General features: G+C 38.8%; 1 non-coding gene across 1 annotated transcript; it reads right to left on the minus strand.

Annotated features, from left to right (window-relative positions):
• Positions 1-5,250: 5,250 nt before the first annotated feature.
• TRNAC-GCA (transfer RNA cysteine (anticodon GCA)) lies at positions 5,251-5,322 on the minus strand. Its single transcript has one exon. It is a non-coding gene; the product is annotated as a tRNA-Cys (tRNA).
• Positions 5,323-5,625: the final 303 nt, after the last annotated feature.

Genomic DNA, 5,625 nt, shown 5'->3' on the forward strand with positions numbered 1-5,625 from the left:
AGAGGAGCCTGGTGGGCTACAGTCCATGGGATCACAAAAGAGCTGGACACAGCTGAGCAATGAAAACAGCAATTCCCTCTAACATAATATAACTTTTACTTACTTATTTATTTTTTTTCTGTTTTCCTTGGTTAGATTGTAAAATCAGGAAGGACAGGAATTTTGTCTGCTTTGTTTACTGCTACATACCCAGCACCTAGAATAATGCCAGAGTATCATAGGTATTCACTAAATATGTTTTGAATGAATGAGCACTGAATTGTGATGATCTATTTTCCTATCTTCTACATTAGATCAGGAGCTACTTTGAATACTGGAACTGTTTTGTTTTTTTGTTTTTTGTTTTTTTTTTATCTCTTTATTAGCCCTATTAGCTCAGCAACTGACCCATAGGTAACAGTTTAACGAATGTACTGGAGTCATTATGGTACCAATATTTTTGGTAAATGCTTCTGGATGATACTCCAGGGCCTAAAAAAGTAATTTTAAATTCTGCAACCCTAGAGCTCCAATGAGCTAATGCTAGGACTTTGTAAGCAATGGAAATTTAATTTGCCTAAAGAAACTATTTAACTTACATGCAGAGTACATCACGCAAAACGCCAGGCTCGATGAATCTCAAGCTGGAATCAAGGTGCAGGGAGATATATCATCAACCTCAGAGATACAGACATGATACCACTCTTATGGCAGAAAGTGAAGGGGAACTAAAGAGCCTCTTGATGAGGGTGAAAGAGGAGAGTGAAAAAGCTGGCTTAAAACTCAACATTCAAAAACCAAGATCATGACATCCAGTCCTATCACTTCATGGCAAATAGATGGGAAAAAGTGAAGCAGTGACAGATTTTATTTTCTTAAGTTCCAGTATCACTGCTGATGGTGACTGCAGTCATGAAATTTAAAAATGCTTGCTCGTTGGAAGGAAAGCGATGACAAACCTAGACAGTGTATTAAAAAGTAGAGACATCACTTTGCCGACAAAGGTCCATATCGTCAAAGCTATGGTTTTTCAAGTCATGTACAGATGTGAGAGTTGGTCCATAAAGAAGGCTGAGCACTGAAGAATTGATACTTTTAAATTGTGGTGCTGGAGAAGACTCTTGAGAGTCTGCTGGACTGCAAGGAGATCGAACCAGTCAATCCTAAAGGAAATCAACCTGACTATTCATTGGCAGGACTGATGCTAAAGCTCCAGTACTCTGACCACCTGATACAAAGAGCCGACTCATTGGAAAAGACTGTGATGCTGGGAAAGACTGAAGGCAGGAGGAGAAGGGTGTGACAGAGGACGACGTGGTTAGATAACATCACTGACTCAATGGACATGAATTTGAGACAACTCTCAGTGGAGGACAGAGGAGCCTGGCATGCTACAGTCCATGGGGTTGCAGAGAGTGAACACAACTTAGTGACTGAACAGCAAAAACAAAGAAATTATGTTCATCAGCAGCCTCCAGAGAAACAGGACCAATAGATTATCTATTTATCTATGCTTATCTATTTATTATGAGGAATTGACTCGTGTGATTACGGAGGCTGATAAGATCCACAATCTGCCATCTGGAAGCTGGAGAACCAAGAAAGCCAATGATGTAATTCAATTTGAGTCTGAAGGCCTGAGAACCAGGAGAGCTTATTAAATACCAGATTCAGGACAGAAGATGAGATGAGAAGTTAGAGCAGTAAGACTGGAGAAAAGAGGAATTCTTCCTTCCTCCACCATTTGGTCTATCCAGGCCACTAATGGCTTGGATGATGCCCAACTACAGTGAGGGAGGGCCATCTATTAGTAGTTTACTGAGTCCATCAAAGCAAATGCTAATCTCATCCAGAAACACTCACAGACACACTTGGAAACAGTGTTTTATCCAGGCAACTGACACACAAAATTAACCATCATGCTCTTTACCCCTTTAATTTGTATTATTTATTAAGATTCCTGAACTTCCCTGGTGGCACAGTAGAGAGGAATCTGCCTGCCAATGCAGGGGCCACGCATTGCTGCAAAGCAACAAAGCTTGCAAGCCACAGCTACTGAAGCCCATGCACTTAGAGCCTGTGCTCTGCAAGAAAATAAGCCCTTGCTCCACAATGAAGAGCGGCCCCTCTCGCCTCAACTAGAGAAAGTCCTTGGGTGGCAACGAAGACCCAACACAACCAAAAATAAATAATTAATTAAAAGCTTTTTAAAAAGTCCTTGAAAATTGTTCTATGGCTAAGGAAGTTTGAAAATGGTAGCTTTCAACCAAAGATAGAGGAAGGAAAGAAGTATGAAGAAAGGACAGAGGACATAGTTCTCAAGCCTAAATCCACATTCAGATCTCTTGGAGAATTTCTATATTGATTTGGACACTACTCCCAGAAATACTGATCAGGGCTAGGGACTGAGCATAGATGTATTTTTGAATTCATCAGATGCTTCTAATGTATAGTCAGTGTTGAGAACTGCTGAAATAGGTAATCTTTAAGAAATGGGGCAAGGCTACCAGGGAATAAGATCTATTGAGAGAAGCAAAATACCCCTGATGGTTGCTTAGGGTCCTCTCCAGTAACAAGGCCAGAGGCAGTCCCCGTCACTGGTTTTCTGGGCTTATGACCAGACACTTGAGGGGACATAAGAGCAAGACCAAGTACTAAACAGTTACTTTATGGGACACTAACAGCCATTAAAAAATTAGAAAAAAAAAAATCCTTCTTCCTTGAAGTTTCCTAAAAGGTTAATTATACACCAGTTTTTTCAACCTTAATACTTTCAGAGGGTGAATTAGAAAGAGGAGCATGATCCATGGGGTCATAAAGAGTCAGATACAATTTAGAGACTGTGTGTGTGTGCACACGCACACACACACGGATTCCATTAGCAGATTGTGGTACTTTAGATTAATTTTTCTTATTAAATGGTATCTTGTTCATTTTTCACCAAAAAAGGCTAACTTAATCTTTGTTTTGAGCTTGCGTATTGAGCAATTCTGGATAGTTGTATGTAGACTGATAACCTTTATAACAGGCACAATTCAATGCAGAGGAAAATTTGTTCTTGGAATGCAATTTTAAATTCATAAAGTGGAACTTAGTATCTTGAAAAGAGAGTACATGAGTTTCTTGGTGTCATATTCCCAAGGGAAATTTCCAATTATTCTGTGACTCAGTGTAGACTCAGGATAAATATATGCTACAGGCACCATCTGAGGCATACTTACAAATTAACCACATTTGATTTATTAGCAGGTAAGTATGCTTAATCAAAAGTTATATAATTTTGGCCATGAGTATCTTGTTTTTCTTAGTATTCTCTTTATGAAAATACATCTCAATGACAGAAAAACTCTCTCTGTAAAGAAGGATAAGTTATAATCCAGTCCTTTGTAAAGAGTAAGCTATTTTCACAAAATATAGTAGAAGTTTTTTCCCTTCAGAATAACTGGTTCTAATGAGTAAATTTGATGAAATAGTTTACCACAAGGATTGCCTTTTACATTCCAAAACAAAAGCATTAAACGAAACTTGACTTTAACAGAAATGGATACTGCAGTAATTCTTCCTGAAGTGCCTGTATTTTTTGTTTTGTAATGATTTGTATTCCCTGATGTGCTTTGTCTCATGCCTGACTGATTACAAGTGTGAAGTGGGGTTAAATGTATTTGCTGTTGGCAATTTAGCATTAATTGTAATATGCTGTAATCCAAATTACAATCTGTCATTTCCAGTCAAATTGTGAAGCACTGTAATTGTATTTTAGAATTCCACTGCCATTGATTATAGCTACCTCATTTGTGTTTTAATATACCATGACGAATTTGTGAATGGAAATACAATCTTGTAACAAGGCAGGAAACAAGCATTGTTCTTCCTATTACAGCAGCAAGAAAATGATTTCTTAACAAATGAAAAGAGAAGGAGATGGTAAGAAGTAGAGGATTTAGTTAAGGATGAAAAAGATAAAAATGACTTTAATTTTCTAGCAGTGCATAAAAATAAGTGAGCCATGGATTTTTAGAAAACATTTCTATACCAAACATTACAAAAATATTCTTTACATTAACATTATTTTTAGAATCTACTCATACTAATACAAATGCTCTAGTTTATTCATATGAATTGCCACACAGCATTCCACAGATATTCTCTCCCTGGTGATCATTCAGGTTCTTTATAGGTTTTTACTACTATAAATAATGCTGCAGTAAACATTCTTGTATATGACTCTTCATATACATGGAGGATTCACTAGGAAACACTTAGAAGTGGGATTTCTGGGCTGCAGAGTATGCATAGCCTCTATTTTACTTTGTGTGTGTGTGTGTGGTAATGACACAACATGCGATCAACCCTCTTGATAAATTTTGAAGTATATATTATTGTTGACTATAAGTACAGTATTGTATAACCACATCTCTAGAGCTTATTTCTCTTACTTGACTGAAACCTTTATGCCCATTGATTAATAATTCCCTGATTACCCCCACCCCACCAGTCCCGGAAAACCATCATTCCACTCTTTGTTTCTATGCATTTGAGTATTTCTGATACTCATATAAGTAGAATTGTGCAGGATTTGTTTTTCTGTGATGGCTTATTTCACTTAGAAATGTTCTCAAGGTTCATCCATGCTGTCACATATTTCAGATTTACCTCTTTTTTAAGGCTGAATAGTATTCACTGTATGTATATGCAACATTTTCTTTATTGGCTTATCTATCAATGAACATTTAGGTTGTTTCCATATCTTGGCTATTGTGAATAGTGCTACAATGAACATCATGAGAAACACTGGGCTGGATGAAGCGCAAGCTGGAATCAAGATTGCCAGGAGAAATATCAATAACCTCAGATATGCGGATGACATCACCCTTATGGCAGAAAGTGAAGAAGAAGTAAAGAGCCTCTTGATGAAAGTGAAAGAGGAGTGAAAAAGTTGGCTTAAAGCTCAACATTCATAAAACTAAGATCATGGCATCTGGTCCCATCACTTCATGGGAAATAGATGGAGAAACAGTGGAAACAGTGGCTGCTTTTGTTTTGGGGGGCTCCAAAATCACTGCAGATGGTGACTGCAGCCATGAAATTAAAAGACACTTACTCCTTGGAAGAAAAGTTATGACCAACCTAAAGTGAAAGTGAAAGTGAAGTCGCCCAGTCGTGTCCAACTATTTGCGACCCCATGGACGGTAGCCTACCAGGGTCCGCCGTCCATGGGATTTTCCAGGCAAGAGTACTGGAGTGGGCTGCCATTTCCTTCTCCAGGGGATCTTCCCAACCCAGGGATCGAACCTGGGTCTCCTGCATTGCAGACAGACGCTTTACCGTCTGAGCCACCAGGGAAGCCCCCATTACCAACCTAGACAGCATATTAAAAAGCAGAGACATTACTTTGTCAACAAAGGTCCATCTAGTCAAGGCTATGGTTTTTCCAGTAGTCATGTATGGATGTGAGTGTTGGACGGTGAAGACAGCTGAGTGCCGCAGAATTGATGCTTTTGAACTGTGGTGTTGGAGAAGACTCTTGACAGTCCCTTGGACTGCAAGGAGATCCAACGAGTCCATCCTAAAGGAGATCGGTCCTGGGTGTTCATTGGAAGGACTGATGTTGAAGCTGAAACTCCAATACTGTGGCCATCTCAGGCA

This window comes from Giraffa tippelskirchi, chromosome 4, assembly GCF_054371585.1.
Source record: "Giraffa tippelskirchi isolate mGirTip1 chromosome 4, T2T-mGirTip1v1.2.pri, whole genome shotgun sequence".
Taxonomy (NCBI): Eukaryota; Metazoa; Chordata; class Mammalia; order Artiodactyla; family Giraffidae; genus Giraffa; species Giraffa tippelskirchi.